Raw genomic sequence first — 17,218 nt, 5'->3', positions numbered from 1 at the left:
TCCCAAGGGAGAGCCACCCTTACATCCGAGACACCATAAAATCCCTAGTCGAGCAGGGTGTTGTTAAGACAGGCACTTTCACAACCAATTCACCCACCTGGCCGGTTAAAAAGCCTGATAGCAGCTGGCAACTGATTATTGATTACAGAAAGTTAAATTCTGTAACGCCAGCCTGCACACCGGTAGTAAGAGAAGCTCCCACCATATTATCTCAAATTCCTGCTGGTTCCAAGTACTTCTCGACCCTCGACATCGCCAATGGATTCTGGAGTATCCCTGTTAAAAGGGAGGACCAGTACAAATACGCGTTCACATTTGAGGACCAGAGCTACACCTGGACATGCCTGCCTCAGGGATTCCACAATGCCCCCACGATCTCCCACAAAAGAATGGCTGCAGTTTTAAAAGACTTTTCCTGCCCTACCTGCTTGCTACAGTATGTAGACAATCTTCTGCTGGCAACCGATAGCATGGGGGAGCATCTGTCCCTTTTGCATGAACAGTTGACATTGTTGGCTCAGGCGGGACTAAAGGTGAATCCCCGTAAGGCTCAGTTGGTAAAGGAACGGGTCATCTTTCTGGGAGTGTCCATTTCTCCAGAGGGATTGTCCCCCGACTCCCACATGGTGGAGATAATACAGAGACTACCATTACCCACTTCCAAAACAGCCCTACAATCATTCTTGGGTTTGGTGGGGTACCAAAGGAACTTTATCCCAGGCTTTGCAGAGTGCGCAAAGCCCCTGTATGATTTGATAAAACTGCAGGGTGATGACATACGCCCGGCATGGACTGATGCTCACACCCAATCCGTGGCCAAATTAAAAACTGCAGTGATACAGGCCGCATGTCTGATTCCTTCGGATCCCACGCAGCCCTTCCATTTGGAGGTCGGGGCCATAGAACAAAGCCTTGCCGCAGTTCTGTGCCAAACGCGAGCTGATCGACTACAGCCCATTGCATGTGCATCTCGAATCCTGCCGGGGGCAGAGAAGACATATACAGGAAACTTTTTTATCCAGCACCGACGGGACCAGCGTGGTGCCGGTTGATCAAAAAGTCCGGATTACAGAGAGTTATAGTTAAAAGGTACGAGAGCTCCGTACACAGCAACAAATCCAGGCTTCCCTGTTGCTTAGCAACAGCTGCAGGAACCCCGGCTACAGACCAAGCATTCCTGTTGCTGCAGAAACCCCCGATTACACAGCCACAGATCCAGGAACGGCCACTAATATGAAGAAAAACTTAACTGAATCTACTCCTGAATTTTGCCGGTTAACCGAGTATTCCGGTTGTTTGGATGCCGGTAAATTGAGAGTTTCCTGTACTGCATGCGAGTGCCACCTGCTGGCCGTCTTCTGGGTGGTACATCATTTTACCTTTATTTCTGGGCTACAAGCGGCCATCCTTCACAGCGCTCACACGTCTCTAAACCTACTGATGAAACCTGGAGATTCACTAGTTTCCTCGCAGCACCTCAGCAAATGAACATTGGAATTTATGGAAAGAGACATTGGTATCATTTCCAAACCCACCACATTGCTGCCACAATTTCTGGTTTATGAGGGGGAGCTGCATGAATGTCCGCTACCCCTGATTAACTTTGAGACCCATCCTGTGCAGAAAGAGCCCATACAGGGAGCCACAGATGTCTACATCGATGGGTCCTCATATCACACCGAGGGATCCCCCACACCGGGTATGCTATGGTATTGCCAGAGAGAACCATCCAGCAACGATGCAACCGACAGTCCTCACAATATGCAGAAATCGTCGCACTTCTAACCGCCGTGAAAGAAACCTCAGATAGACCTGTGAATATTTGGTCTGATAGTGCGTATGCTATAAACACCATGCTCGCCTTGCCCCATACCACAAAAATGACTACCGTACAATAGACAGTAAGGCCCTGGTCCATGGGCCCTGGTCATGCCTGCTCTGGTCATACCTTAAACAGCGATCCCAGCCCTGCTTCATAGGAAAGATAGCAGCCCATAGAAAAGGGGGTCAACATAGTGAGGGAAATTCCAGAGCAGACAGAGCAGCCAAGGACGCTGTGATTAATGGGTAGATAGCGGATATAGTTGTTGAGCCCTGCAATGCTGTTAGCAAGGGCTCCCCAACAGATCACCTAGATTTAAAATCCCTGCAGCAGCAATACTGGCCATACGCCGTTGTAAGCGCCTGGCATGAGGAAAGCAGACCCCTTCCTCAACCGACAGCCTGGGCCCCCAATACCACACTAGCCACTGCCCCTGACTCAGCAGAGCAGTTGCTGAGGTTCAAAAGAAAGCCATACGCTGCTCGGTGGTGTGTGTTCCACCAGAATGGGTCAGGAACTGCTCTCCCTCTTTCACTTCCACCCCACGGCAGGGCACTATTCGGCCCTGGTAACCTTCTATAAGGTAGCATCCACAGTTTGGTGGCCTTCCATGAGGGAAACAATCAACCTATATGTGGCACAGTGCCTACCGTGCCTGCAGCACAATCCTCCCATGTGCACTAACCGAGTCTTGCTTCAAAGCGCGCCCCCACCTCAAGGGCCATGGACTCACCTCCAGATAGACTTCATTGGGCCACTTCCACAGGCACAAGGCAATTTTCAGCATGCCCTAGTGGTGGTGGATTAATTCACTAAATGGACCGAAGTATTCCCCTGCCACTCCAACACCGCAATCATGGCAGCCAAATCATGTGTTTTGTAGGTGGGCAGTACCGGTACAAATGGACAGTGATCAAGGTTCACACTTTACCGTGATCAAGGTTCACACTTTACCGGTAAGATTTTTACCCACCTGTAGGAAATGTTGAGGATAAAACACAAACTACATATTGCTCACCACCCCCAGTCATCCGGAGGGGTCGAAAGGGGGAACAGGACCCTCAAGTTAATGTTTAAAAAATTGTGTGCGGACCACCCCACTCAATGGGCTAACATACTGCCAATGTGCTTAATGGCAATGAAGTCCACACCTCATAAAACAACAGGAGTCTCCCCATATCAGGCCATGACAGGGAGACTCATGAGAACACCAGGTCAGCTAACACTAATGGGGATGAGCTCCTTGACAATGGAACCATGTAGTTCCAAGTGGTTGGAACAAGTGGTAGATCACAACGATCAGATGAATCGATTTGTGGCCACAAAATTGGGGAAGTCAAAAAGACAAATTAAAAGGTACTTTGACAAGAAAGTATATCCCTTTGAGTATCAGGTGGGGAACACCGTAATGATTCCAAATTATGGGAAAAAAGAAGCATGCCTTTGAGCCCAGGTGGTGGGGACCACATACGATTATAGACCGATTGAACCCCGTGGTTTATTTGATTCAGTTACCGGGGGAAAAGGGTGTTAAGTACAAGAAATGGTATCATATTAATCAGTTAAAAACTGCCAAAGAGTAAATGCTACACTGATCTTGTTTCCCATAGGACCATGATATGGATACAGATGACACAGTACAATGCCATAAACAGCAGAGCTATACAAAAGCTAGGAGTCAGCCCATGGTGGGAAACAATGTATAATGTAGGACAACACCCCTGGCTCAGAACCTTCTCAATGCTTATGATACTGGCACAAGCCATAATTGTAGTGGTGGGGATCATCATGATCTGCTACCTGAGAAAACTCCTTAGGAAACCATATGTGAGCCTTGAGGAGATAAACCACATGAGGGGTCAATAAGGATTTTCCCCCCTCAAGGCGGGGAATCTGTAAGAATAAAAATATATGTTTTGTATGTATGATGGACTTGAGACTATTAATATAAAATGTATGTAATAATAAAGATAAATTTGATGTGTACAGATCTCCCCTGGGTAAGGCAATGGTGCGAAACTTAACAAAGGAAACCTGCATAACAGGATAACCCCCCACAGAGACACCATCGAAACTCAAGAGCCACTAAAAGGTGTCAACAAACCATTAACTTAAGCAAGAAATGGCACCAGCCACTGCAGAAAGACACAAGTTCAAAGGAAAGCCAATCAAGAACTAACTAGAGACAATGGACTTAAAAAGATATAAAACAAAGAACCCAAAGGCTCTCTTTCTCTCTCTCTCTCTGGACAACCACGCGGAAGAACAAGAAGCCCTCCCTCTACAGAACAGACCAAGAAGCAAGGAAAAAGGCCGCATGCATTGCTTGACTCAGGGAGGTGCCAGTCTGTGTAAATTACCTAACATTTTGTAATCGAGTAGAGTCCATAAATACCAGTGGGCTGTTGTTTTGATGTGCATGAGTGTGTGTGTTTAATAAACTTGCATGAGTTTGTGTGTTTAATAAACTTATTCCAAATTGTTTCAAAAGAATTGGTCTTGCTGCCAATTTAATGCCAGTCGAAATAAAAAGCTTACAAAAGTTTCTGGTAAAGCATTTTCAGATGCAGTAATATAGTTTTTGTAAATATCTTTGACCTGTTAGGGATTTAATAAAGCCACTAATGAGGTTTATAAACCAAAAATAGCAACTCATGATTTCTTACCAAATCTTGTGATTTTTAAGAGTTTGTCTCCTGATTTATGAGACGGTGGGGTTGGCATTACTGTAACATGCAAAAAAAATCAATTTGGAACAAGACTCAAAAACTGCAAAATTCAGCCAGCACAATCACTAACATAAACACAGTTTGTCCCAACCAGCTGATATTGGCCCAGAAATTCCAGAACGGGACTTGCAGCGCGTGCAAGCCCCGTATTTACACTTACCCCGCGCTACTGCCGATCAGCTCCAGGGACGCCTGGAATTGGTGTTTCCAGAAGAAGAATCCCGGGCAGCGTATGACGTCACGCCGCCCAGGAGTGCAGCCAGCGCGAAGCCAGGAGCGTGCAGTGCAAGTGAGACACGCCCCTTGAGGTCTCAGTTTCACTGGACACGCCCCCAATGTTTCTGTCAAGCTGCTAACCATTTTTACATGCAAAGCAGCAGTTTAAATAGGTTTTTGGAAGTTTTTTGAAGATTTTGGTAACTTTTATAAACTTTTTAAAATGTTTACATTATTTTGAGTAATCTGAAGTAGTTTTAAACAGAATTAAAGCAATTTAAAGACTTTTAAAAGCCCTAAAATAATTTTTTAAATTCCATTTATTTATTTAGCAATGTCGTCGTCATACGTGTCTTCACACTGTTCCCTTTGGGGAACTGTATGAAGTGGTGGAAGGATTTATGGCCATGATTAATGCTCATTCCGTGACCGTAACCATCTTTGAACCAGGCATTAGGGCGGTTAGTCCTATGGCGGGGGGGTTTTACGGGCTCCCACAAGCTATACAAGGAGGGGGGGCCACCCACACCCACGGACGCAAATATCCCACTGGATGTCAACCCAGAATTTAGAGCCGGAGCTCCGACTCCACTTGCTGGGACTGTCTGGAGCGGGGTTCGAAACCCTACCCTGATCTGGCCCAGCGGCGGGGATCCTACCGCTATGACAAAGGCCCAATCCGATTAGCAACGTGAAATGGCAGCATAGGGCTCCAGTCACGGGGAGGGAAAAGGCGCAGGAAACGTATGGGTGTCACCTTTTGTGCGGAGTGGGCCTTTTGCGTAGCAGTAAGCATCCCCGCCGCTAGGCCAGAAGGAGTAGGGTTTTGAACCCCACTCCAGACAGTCCCGGCAAGTGGAGTCGGAGCTCCAACTTTAAATTCTGGGTGGACATCCAGCGGGATACTTTCGTCCGTGGGTGTTGGTGGCCCCCCCCCCTCAGATGGGTTGTGGGAGCCCGTAAAACCCTCCCGCCATAGGACTAACCACCCTAATGGCTGGTTCAAAGATGGTTACGGTCACGGAATGAGCGTTAATCACGGCCATAAATCCTTCCACCACTTCATACAGTTCCCCAAAGGGAACAGTGTGAGGATACGTACGATGATGACCTCTTGCGCAATGCACCTCCTTGGACCCTCAGTCGCAGATGCGAGGGGGCAAGTCGTGCAATTGTTAAATTTTTCATTTTATTGACATGTAAAATGTTGGCCCAGTAATTCCCTTCCAAATGCGCGAGTACGGTCGGGGTACTTACGCATCTGGCTGGATGAAATGCCGGTTTTCAGCATGCACAGTGCATGTGGGGAAAACCGGCATTTCCTGTCCTCTGAACGAAGGGGTTCAGAGGCAGAACGCGTGCGACTGCACAGGCAGCGCGTGCGCAGTATAATTCGCCGCTTTCATTAATGCTTTCAGTGAGGTCAAGTCATTACAACTTACACATGAAAAAAGCATGGGTACAGTTGCTCCAGAGGCTGCGGAGGAAGATATTTATTATCGTAGAGCTTCTGAAAGCATGTATGTCTGTATATATTCCTTTGCGTGTTATGTATATATTCCTTTACTTATGTGTATGAATGTATTATTTAATTATGACTTTCAGAGAAAGTAACTTATTGGAAAATCATAATTAAAAACATACATTCATACACATTAGTAAAGGAATATAAAACATACATACATATACGTAAAGGAATATATGTGGACATACATACATAACTCATTCTCACATTCCATTCACACAGCCACAATTGCTCCTTCTACCTACCGTTCTGAAAACCCTTAAAAAAAAAAAAATTTTAACTTTAAAACTTACTTAAAATTTCTTAAAATAACTTCCCTCCCTTTCCCAAACAAAAATATTGCATTTCAGAAGCTCCACGATAAAATGTTTCTTCCTCCGCAGCCAATGAACCGCTTTACACTTGCTTTTTTCAAGTGTAAATTCTGAGGACTTACCCTCACGGATTTCATGAATGAAATCTACGAAGTTCACTGCGCAAGCGCTGCCTGTGCAGTCGCACGCGCTCGAGGTCTGGAAATGTCGGCGGTCCCCGCATGCGCTGTTCATGCTGAACGCCGGCATTTCCAACGGCCAGATGCGTGAGTACCCTGAGCGCACTCACGCCTTTGGCCGCGAATTTCTGGCCCATTAAAACGCTGACGAAGTTCTGACGAAGGGTCATCGACCTGAAACGTTAACTCTGTTTCTCTCTTCACAGATGCTGCCTGACCTGCTGAGTTTCTCCAGCATTTTCTGTTTTTATTTCAGATTTCCAGCATCTGCAGTATTTTGCTTTTGATATTAAAACTCTATTGTGATTACTGGACCCAGGCAAAAAATGTTGACCAATTTTAGTGTAATTCTGGATTAGTTGTTCTCATTGTCATCCACTACTGGGTAAAATGCAAAATCAAGTTTCATTGTATATTTTGTAAGTTCCGAAATGTGGACTCTGCTGACTCATCCTCATCAACGAAAGTTGGCTTCCTCTTTAAGGACTGTGATACCGCATCTTGTCTCCACTATAACTGCACTTACAGACGTTGCTATGAGGAGTTTTAGCGAATTAGGGGGCGCCCAACTACTCTCCACACGTGTTCAGTGGAGCATCAGCAAGCGCAGCTAGCAGTGAACTGGAAAGCGAGAAGGAGAAATGTCCTCGCTCACTGCCTATTGAGCACCATTAGTCAGCTCCAGTTCAACCAGCAGCCACCTGGGGTACAGGAGACAACTGCAAGGAGAGCCCAGCGAAGGGAACAAAGCACAAGAACAGAAAGAGCACCGCAGAAGAAACGTATCGTCGGCGTCAGTTTCCTCCATTCTGCCAGCGGGTCAGTACATTTCACAGCCGCGGATTGTCTCTTTCACTGAGCGCTCTCACCAGCCGCCTTACTTACCTAAGGAGCCAAAAGGAACAAAATGAACCTCTTGCCCCCTCGATCTGGCCGCGAAGACGCGGTGAGCCCCAAACCTACCCGGGCGTTTATTTGATTGTAAGTTAACAGTTTCATCTTTCAGCTCGGTTTTTAAACTTTCAGTGTTGTTATAGTAATTTCAGCTGCAAATTTTCTGTGACAAATTTTGCATTTAATACAGTCTAATTTATTTGTGCAATCTTCGCATCGAAGTAGCGTGGTTAAATCTTTCACAGAATACACAGGCATATATTTTCCCTGTTTTATTGTACAGTTTCTAGGAGCTACAGATGTGTTCAGCCCTTCATTCATTATTTGGAGTTTAAATGGTCGCTTTTTTGACATTGGCTTTTTATGGTCAATAGAAAATAGTTCACTTATATGTCCAGTCTATTTCCCGCAATGCTGCTGAGCGGCTCTTCCTCTTTGACCTAAAGGGTAGTGAGTATGGGGCGCAGACTACCGGCACGGGTGGTGGAACAAGAAACATTAATGGGTTTTAAGAAGGAACTAGACAGGTTCTTGTCAACAAATAGGATTCCTGGTTATCAGAAATGTTCCACGGGAATACTGTGGATAGGTGGGTTAGATGGATGAACTCTTTGTCTGCCTGTAACTTACTATGTTTGAAGGAAAATTGCAATATTCTAGTATAGCATGAACTGTAATCTTTCCCAGAATTTGCTGGAGTGGGACATCTCGGTGTGCCCCTTTTAGTTAGGCTTTTTCCCTTGCCCTTCAGCTCACAATGTTTTTGCCCTGTAAGTTGCTGGAGGTGCGAGCTGATAATGTTGCGGTGAGGGCAATAGGGCATCTGGGACCTCAGTGAATGGCGGGACCAATAGTTTATCTCCTTAACCAATGAGTTTTAAGGATTGAGAAGGAAGGTGAATTAGAGTCAAATCAGGTACATAAAGTGAAACAATAAAGAAAGATTGAATTAAGAGAGAGAGAAAAAAGAGACAGAAAGGAAAAGTAAGATTTTTTCTTTGATTAACATTTAGAAAAGGTCTCAACAATTTATGACCTGAAGGAATGAGACTCCATAGTTTAAATTGTTCCATTGCTGGGCTGGAGAGGTTGATGGCATTGCAGGAACATAAATATCCTTATTTTAAAACAAAAAGTACTTGCGCTGTTAGGTACTAGCCCTAACTTTCTGCGGCAAGTTTAATGGGCAATTAATGTGCAAATACAGCAACTTCATGAAACTCGTGGGGGTTGAAGGCGAGCTGCCGTTTTCACAAGACTAATGGTGGAGCAGTGTAAATCGTCCAGTAACTTGTTTCACGTGTTATCTCTTCCTCACCGCAAGTTGCTGGATGATTTATACATTAATAACGGTAAGTGCCATTAATTCTGGGCCAAGGTGTGTTGCTACTTAAGCATGTTATACATTTAATAGGTAGCAACTATCACTGCAGAATATGTGTTCACATTTCTGTCCAATGCTTGGCTTGTGTTTGTCTATCCATTGGATGAATCGAACATCGCAACAGGAGTGAGTCATTCAGCCTCTTGAGCCTGTTCCTCCAGTCAATTAGATCATGGTTGGTCTGTACCTCCGCCTCATATGCCTGCCTTTGACCCATATCCCTTGAAACCTTTACCTAATAAAAAATCTATCGATCTCAGTCTTGAAAGTTTCAATTGACCTCCCATTCAGAGCCTTCTGGGAGAGCGAGTTCCAGGTTTCTACTATCCTTTATGTGAAGAAGTGCTTCCTGATTTCAGTCCAAAATGGCCTAGCTCTAATTTTAAGATTATACCCTCCTTATTCCGGATTCCTCCACCAGAGGAAATAGATTCTCTTTATCTACCCTATCCTTTTATCATTTGAAATACCTCAATTAGATCACCCATCAATCTTCTATACTCGAAGGAATTCAAGTGAAGTTTATGCAAGCTGCCCTCTAAATTTTAACCCCTTAAGGCCCAATATCATTCTGATAGGTGTTCCGGCTGACTGCTACTTTTGCATCCATGTGAAGTGATTGTGGGCGCATATCTACACAAAAGTGACAGCATAATTTTGGAGTCAGGCCTTGATCTCATTTGGAATGCACCACCTCCAGAGGGGTCATTATATACCTTTTGGGCTTGGCAATAGGTGCAGTATAAGAACATAAGAACATAAGAAGTAGGAACAGGAATAGGCCACTTGGCCCCTCGAGCCTGCTCCGCCATTCAATAAGATCGTGGCTGATCTTGGGCTCAAAGCCGCTTCCCTGCCCAGTCCCCATAACCCTTCACTCCCTTATCTTGCAAAAATCTGTCTACCTCCACCTTAAATGTATTTAATGACCCAGCCTCCACAGCTCTCTGAGGCAGAGAATTCCACAGATTTGCAACCCTCTGAGAGAAGAAATTCCTCCTCATCTCAGTTCTAAAAGGGCGACCCTTTATTCTGAAACTATGCCCTGGCGTTCTAGATTTCCCCACGAGGGAAAACATCTTCTCTGCATCTACCTTGTCGAGCCCCCTCAGTATCTTCTATGTTTCAATAAGATCACCTCTCATTCTTCTAAATTCCAATGATTATAGGCCCAACCTAGATAAGGGAGAACCAGTGGATGTGATGTATTTGGACATTCAGAAGGCTTTCGATAAGGTCCCGGATAAGAGATTAGCGTGTAAAGTTAAAGCACATGGGATTGGGGGTAAGGTACTGACCTGGATAGAGAACAGGAAGCAAAGAGTTGGAATAAACGGGTCTTTTTCCGAGTGGCAGGCAGTGACTAGTGGGGTACTGCAGGGATCAGTGCTAGGACCCCAGCTATTCACAATATATATAAATGATCTAGACGAGGGAACTAGATGTAATATCTCCAAGTTTGCAGACGACACAAAGCTGGGTGGGTGTGGGTGCTATGAGGAGGATGCCGAGAAACTCCAGTATGATTTGGACAGGTTGGGTGATTGAAACACAGAAACATAGAAGATAGGAGCAGGAGTAGGTCATTCGGCCCCTCAAGCCTGCTCCGCCATTCAATGCGATCATGGCTGATCATCCAAATTCAGTACCCGGTCCCTGCTTTCTCCCCATACCCCTTGATCCCTTTAGCATTAAGAAATATATCCAACTCCTTCTTGAATATATATAATGAACTGGCCTCCACCGCCTTCTGTGGTAGAGAGTTCCACAGGTTCACCACTCTCTGGGTGAAGAAATTCCTCCTTATTTCTGTCCTAAATGGCCTACCCTTTATCCTTAGGCTGTGTCCCCTGGTTCTGGACTCCTCGACCATCGGGAACATCCTTCCTGCATCTAGTCTGTCCTGTCCAGTCCTGTCAGAATTTTATAAGTTTCAATGAGATCCCCTCTCATTCTTCTAAACTCCAGCGAATACAAGTCCAATCGACCCAATCTCTCTTCATACGTCATTCCTGCCATCCCAGGTATCAGCCTGGTGAATCTTCGCTGAACTCCTTCCATGGCAAGAACATCCTTCCTCAGATAAGGTGACCAAAACTGCACACAATACTCAAGATGTGGTCTCACCAAGGCCCTGCACAACTGCAGCAAGACATCCTTGTTCCTGTATTCAAACCCTCTCGCTACGAAGGCCAACATACCATTTGCCTTCTTAACCGCCTACTGCACCTGCATGCTTACCTTCAGCAACTGGTGCACAAGAACACCCAGGTCTCGTTGCACTTCCCCTTCTCCCAATCTATTGCCATTTTAGATAATCTGCCTTCCTGTTTTTGCCACCAAAGTGGATAACCTCACATTTATCCACGTTATATTGCATCTGCCATGTTTCTGCCCAATCACCCAACATGTCCAAATCATCCTGGAGTTTCTCAACATCCTCCTCACAGCACACACGCCCACCCAGCTTTGTGTCGTCTGCAAATTTGGAGATATTACATCTAGTTCCCTTGTCCAGAACATTTATATATATATTGTGAATAGCTGGGGTCCAAGGACTGATCCCTGTGGTACCCCACTAGTCACTGCCTGCCATTCGGAAAAAGACCTGTTTATTCCAACTCTTTGCTTTCTGTCTGCTAACCAGTTCTCTATCCAAGTCAATACCTTGCCTCCAATCCCATGTGCCTTAACTTTACACACTAATCTCTTATGCGGGACCTTATCGAAGGCCTTCTGAAAGTCCAGATACACCACATCCACTGGTTCTCCCTTATCTATTTTACCAGTTACATCCTCAAAAAATTCCAGTAGATTAGTCAAGCACGATTTACCTTTTGTGAATCCATGTTGACTTTGTCCAATCCTGTCACTGTTTTCCAAGTGCTCTGCTATTACATCTTTTATAATGGACTCTAGCATTTTCCCCACTACCGATGTCAGGCTTACCGGTCTGTAATTCCCTGTTTTCTCTCTACCACCTTTTTTGAATAGTGGGGTAACATTAGCTACCCTCCAATCCATGGGTACTGTTCCAGATTCCATCGAATGTTGGAAGATGATCAGCAATGCATCTACTATTTCTAGGGCCACTTCCTTAAGTACCCTAGGATGTAGATTATCAGACCCTGGGGATTTATCGGCCTTCAGTCCCATCAATTTCCCTAACGCCATTCCCCTATAAATACTGATTTCTTTCAGTTCCACCCTTTCATCAGACCCTATGTTCCCTGCCATCTCTGGGAGGTTATTTGTGTCCTCCTTTGTGAAGACAGAACCAAAATATGTATTTAGTTTGTCAGCCATTTCTTTGTTCCCCATTATAAATTCCCCTGATTCTGACTGCAAGGGATCTATGCTTGACTTCACCAATCTTTTTCTCTTCACATATCTATAAAAGCTTTTACAGTCAGTTTTTATGTTCCCTGCAAGCTTACACTCATATATTTTATTTTCTCCTTCTTAATTAATCCCTATGTCCTCCTTTGTTGAATCCTAAACTGCTCCCAATCCTCAGGATTATTGCTTTTTCTGGCCAATTTATATGTCCTCTCCTTGGATATTATGCTATCCCTAATTTCCCTTGTTAGCCACGGTTGAGTCACCTTTTTTGTTTTATTTTTATGCCAAACTGGGATGAACAAATTCTGTAGCTCATCCATGCAGTCTTTGAATGTTTGCCATTGCCTATCCACCATCAACCCTTTTGAGTGACATTCCCCAATCAATCCTACCCAACTCGCGCCTCAGACCATCGTAGTTTCCTTTATTTAAATTTAGGACCCTAGATATGAGTGATGTATAAGTCCCGAGCTATGTGAAACTGGGTACTGGGCACTTCATATATTTAATTGTGCAGATGCATGGCAGATGCAGTATAATGTGGATAAATGTGAGGTTATCCACTGGTGGCAAAAACAGGAAGGCAGATTATTATCTGAACGGCAATAGATTGGGAGAAGGGGAAGTGCAACGAGACCATAAGAAGGCAAATGGTATGTTGGCCTTCATAGCGAGAGGATTCGAGTACAGGAGCAAGGATGTCTTGCTGCAGTTGTACAGGACCTTGGTGAGACCACACCTTGAGTATTGTGTGCAGTTTTGGTCACCTTACCTGAGGAAGGATGTTCTTGCCATGGAGGGAGTGCAGCAAAGATTCACCAGACTGATACCTGGGATGGCAGGAATGACGTATGAGGAGAGATTGGGTCGATTGTGCTTATATTCGCTGGAGTTTAGAAGAATGAGAGGGGATCTCATTGAAACTTATAAAATTCTAACAGGACTAGACAGACTAGATGCAGGAAGGATGTTCCCGCTGGTGGGTGAGTCCAGAACCAGGGGTCACAGTCTAAAGATAAGGGGTAAGCCATTTAGGACTGAGATGAGGAGGAATTTCTTCACCCAGTGAGTGGTGAACCTGTGGAATTCTCTACCACAAAAGGCAGTTGAGGCCAATTCATTAAATTTATTCAAGAAGGAGTTAGATATATTTCTTAAGGCCAAAACACAGTAAAATTTGTGCAATAAAAATGGAATTTTGCTTATTTGATCACCTTTAAAACTGTAACATTAATAATTTCCCTGTGGGGGGGAAAAAATCATAAAACCGATTATCAAGAAAAACAGAACCATTTTTTCCTCTATCAAAGAAAATCATCATTATATAGGAACAGGAGTTCCTAGTGAAAAAACTGAGTTCTGCTCAGGAATTTACCAAAGAACTTTAATGGAAAAACTTATTTTAACAGTAAACTACAGGAGACATCAAGTGTAGGTCTTTTCTCTTCAGAGGTTCCACGAGGACTGATTAGGAAACCCCGTAGCTGACGTCATGACGTCCTCCCGCCATGCGGTGATCACGTGACACACGGCATAACGTCATCACGTTTTGTCCGGGCTGTTAAAGCAACCGCGCTCTGTTAAGTTAAAGGTACAAATAATGTTACAGACAAGGTTGTGGCTAACAATCTGTTAAAGGCATTATGTAAAGACGGTCTGAGTCCGTTGTGGGCTCCACCACAATTATCATCAATCAATTATTCCCATTACGCAACAAAAGAAAAGAATAAATGCAAATCACTCATCTTCTCCTCCCCCGCCCCCCCCCCCCCCCCCACCACCACCAAAAGAAATCACAAAAATAAACCAAAAATCAGTGAGCTGTGCGTGTGAGATTATATACCACATTAGGTAATTATGAACCACCATTCATGCAATATGTGATCCAGTCAAATATTTACAATTGACATTCACCCAGATTTTTGGCATGCATGAACTGGAACTGGTTTTGCCCAAGAAAACTGTAGGCCGGGAAATTGGACCTGTTTGCACTGGCCGTTGAGGCCAGTTTGGAAGAAAAAGTGGTGATTGCCTCGATCCGCCTACATCTGGCGTAGAATGCAGTGGCCGCCATTTTGGGCAGGTCGGCAGCACTGCTGTTGTCTGCGCTCGCTCCAGTTATTTAGATGAGCCACATCATGGCGCCAATCAGTGTGCAACGCTGAATTGACGCACCATCTGGTATTTTGGACATTAGATTCAGGAGGTGGTTCTGTGATAGTGGATTGGCGGTTAGGATCAGATCAGCCATGATCTTATTGAATGGCGGAGCAGGCTCGAGGGGCCGATTGGCCTACTCCTGCTCCTATTTCTTATGTTCTTGTGCCACTCCTATTAATGCCCTCTCCAAAGCACGCACGGCAGAACATGCATGCAGCAGTATAACGGCCCCCCTACCAGCGCTTCTTAAAAGGACACATGCAACTTAGAATCATAGTATCATAGAATGGTTACAACATAGAAGGAGGCCATTCTGCCCATCGAGCCCGTGCTGGCTCTCTGCAAGAGCACTTCAGCTAGTCCCACTCCCCTGCCCTTTCCCCATAGCTCTGCAAATTTTTTTCCTTCGGGTACTTATCCAATTCCCCTTTGAAAGCCACGATTGAGTCTGCCTCCACCACTCTTTCAGACAGTGCATTCCAGATCCTCACCACTCGCTGTGTAAAAAAGTTTCCCCTCAGGTCGCCTTTGGTTATTTTGCTAATCACCTTGAATCTGTGTCCTCTGGTTCTCGACCCTTCTGCCAATGGGAACAGTTTCTCACTATCTACTCTGTCTAGACCCATCATGGTTTTGAACACCTCTATCAAATCTTCGCTCCACCTTCTCTGCTCCAAGAACAACAACCTCGGCTTCTCCAGTCTATCCATGTAACTGAAGTCCCTCATCCCTGGGACCATTTTTGTAAATCTTTTCTGCACTCTCTCTCTAAGGCCTTCACATCCTTCCTAAAGTGCGCTGCCCAGAATTGGACACAATACTCCAGTTGAGGCCGAATCGGTGTTTTATAAAGGTTCAGCATAACTTCCTTGCTTTTGTACGCTATGGCCCCGATTTTCTGCCAGCCGTCGGGTGGCTTTTCAGGCGGGTGGGGGGCCGAAAATCGGCAAAATAGGGGGTCGCGACCACCCCCCCCCCCCCCCCCCGCCTGATTCCCCACCCCATCCGACTTTCGGACAGCCGTTTCTCCACGAGCCGATTCAGTCCCGCCTGCCGCTGGCGGGACTGGCTGTCAGGACCCTAATGACCAATTATTGGCATGTTTAATGCCATTTTAGGGTGCCCTTGCAATTTTCAGGGGTTCCCCACGCTAAACACGCCTGCGGGGAACCCCGCTGATGAAACCTGGTGTGAAGCTTGCCGGCTTGCTTGCTCTCAGCTGCAGGTCATTCGGGAAAGCTGCGATTTAAAGGGACAGCATTTGTATGTTGAAGGACCTTGTTGTTGCAGGGTTGGGGCTACTTCTTCAAGGCTTAGGCACAGCTGTGGAAGGTTGGAGCCTCACACACTTCTCCAATGTGATCTCCTGGGAAGCCCCTCTCGCCACCCTCACTCAGCGCTTCCTCAGCGGAGACATCTACTAGAAGCATGGGTCACCTTTTTTTCCTTCCCTTCTTGCCATTAGAGAATCTCCAGCAGCAGCAGAACTAGGAACAGGAGGATGCGCACCAGGCTGCTGCTCACTCACCTGAAGCTGCACAGGCCAGAAGGGGCCAGCGCTTGGAAGTGGCTTGAGAGCACCTTGCTGCGCTTTAGGGGGCCATGGGGACCCGTATCTGCACTGGCAGTCCTACTCAGAAGGACTTCCATGAAGGTCTGGTTCTCTGTTCAATAGATGGCCAACGTTCCTCAAGAGATGTAATTCTCCTATGAGCACTCACCATGTTTTCCATACCCTGGCGAGTTATCTCCTCCATGGAGGTTGCCAACCTTTCCATGGTGATGCGTTCCTGCGCCAATGACTCCACAAAGGCTCTGCTCATGGTCGCTATGGACTCCTCCATTCGCTCCACACTCGCAGTGACCCTGGAGACAAAACCTGCCAGAGACTCCTGCATCTGTGCATGGAGATCCATCACCTCTTCTCTTGCGGATGGACCCAGAGGCAGAGGGTCGACATGCAGCGCAGCTGAGCTGAGCTGGCAGAGTCCTGCACCCTCCGACGAGGACTCTCCACTGCTGTCCCTGTCTCCAGAATCTGCTGAAGCTCACTTGTGAGCTGTGAAACACCAGGTGACAACACTACTCTATGTCCCGAAGGTCCCCCCGAAGTGTGAGTGTCTGCGCTGGTGCTGGGTGCGCTTACTTCTGCTGACGCTGTGCCCTCAGAGGTTGGAGCTTCCTCTGAGGAGTCTGGCTGCACAGCCTCTTCCTCCTCCACAGTGGGGACGGGGGCTCTGGATGGTCATGTGGGGGAGTAGAGGAAGGAGTTAGAGATGTGATGCCAAGGTTACATGCACATTCGAGTTGACATCTGCTGACACCTGCATCCATGCAGCCTTGGTCTCAGTGGGAGGCCTCTTCCTGCCTGACCTAGGGAAGAAGACCTCCCTGTGGGCCCTAACCCCATCCAATAATGCCTGCAGTGAAGCTTCATCGAATTTGGAGGCAGCTCGTGGTCTGGCACTGGCCACAGCTGCTGCAGGCTCCTCTGCCACCCTGTATGGTTCATTTGGAAGCCAACAGAGGAAGCAATGCTTGCTGTGGACCTTGAAAGCCTTAATTAATCCACACTTGTCCAAGTGATTGTTAATTTTGTCCCTGATTATCACTTCTAAAAGTTTCCCCACTACCGAGGTTAAACTAACTGGCC

General features: G+C 46.0%; 1 protein-coding gene across 3 annotated transcripts in view; it reads left to right on the top strand.

Moving 5' to 3' along the window:
- Positions 1 to 6,903: 6,903 nt before the first annotated feature.
- LOC147124369 (beta-1,3-galactosyl-O-glycosyl-glycoprotein beta-1,6-N-acetylglucosaminyltransferase-like) overlaps positions 6,904 to 17,218 on the top strand; it is a 111,417-nt gene continuing 101,102 nt past the window's right edge. For all 3 annotated transcript variants that reach the window (XM_085986037.1, XM_085986026.1, XM_085986006.1), the window contains exon 1: positions 6,904 to 7,766. The gene's annotated coding sequence lies outside the window, so the exon portion shown is untranslated. The remainder of the gene's footprint in view (positions 7,767 to 17,218) is intronic.

The sequence above is a fragment of the Somniosus microcephalus genome, chromosome 1, assembly GCF_052327205.1.
Source record: "Somniosus microcephalus isolate GS21.2 chromosome 1, FLI_Smic_1.0, whole genome shotgun sequence".
Classification (NCBI taxonomy): Eukaryota; Metazoa; Chordata; class Chondrichthyes; order Squaliformes; family Somniosidae; genus Somniosus; species Somniosus microcephalus.
The sequence above is the reverse complement of the archived record's forward strand: the minus strand, read 5'-3'. Positions and strand labels throughout refer to the sequence as shown.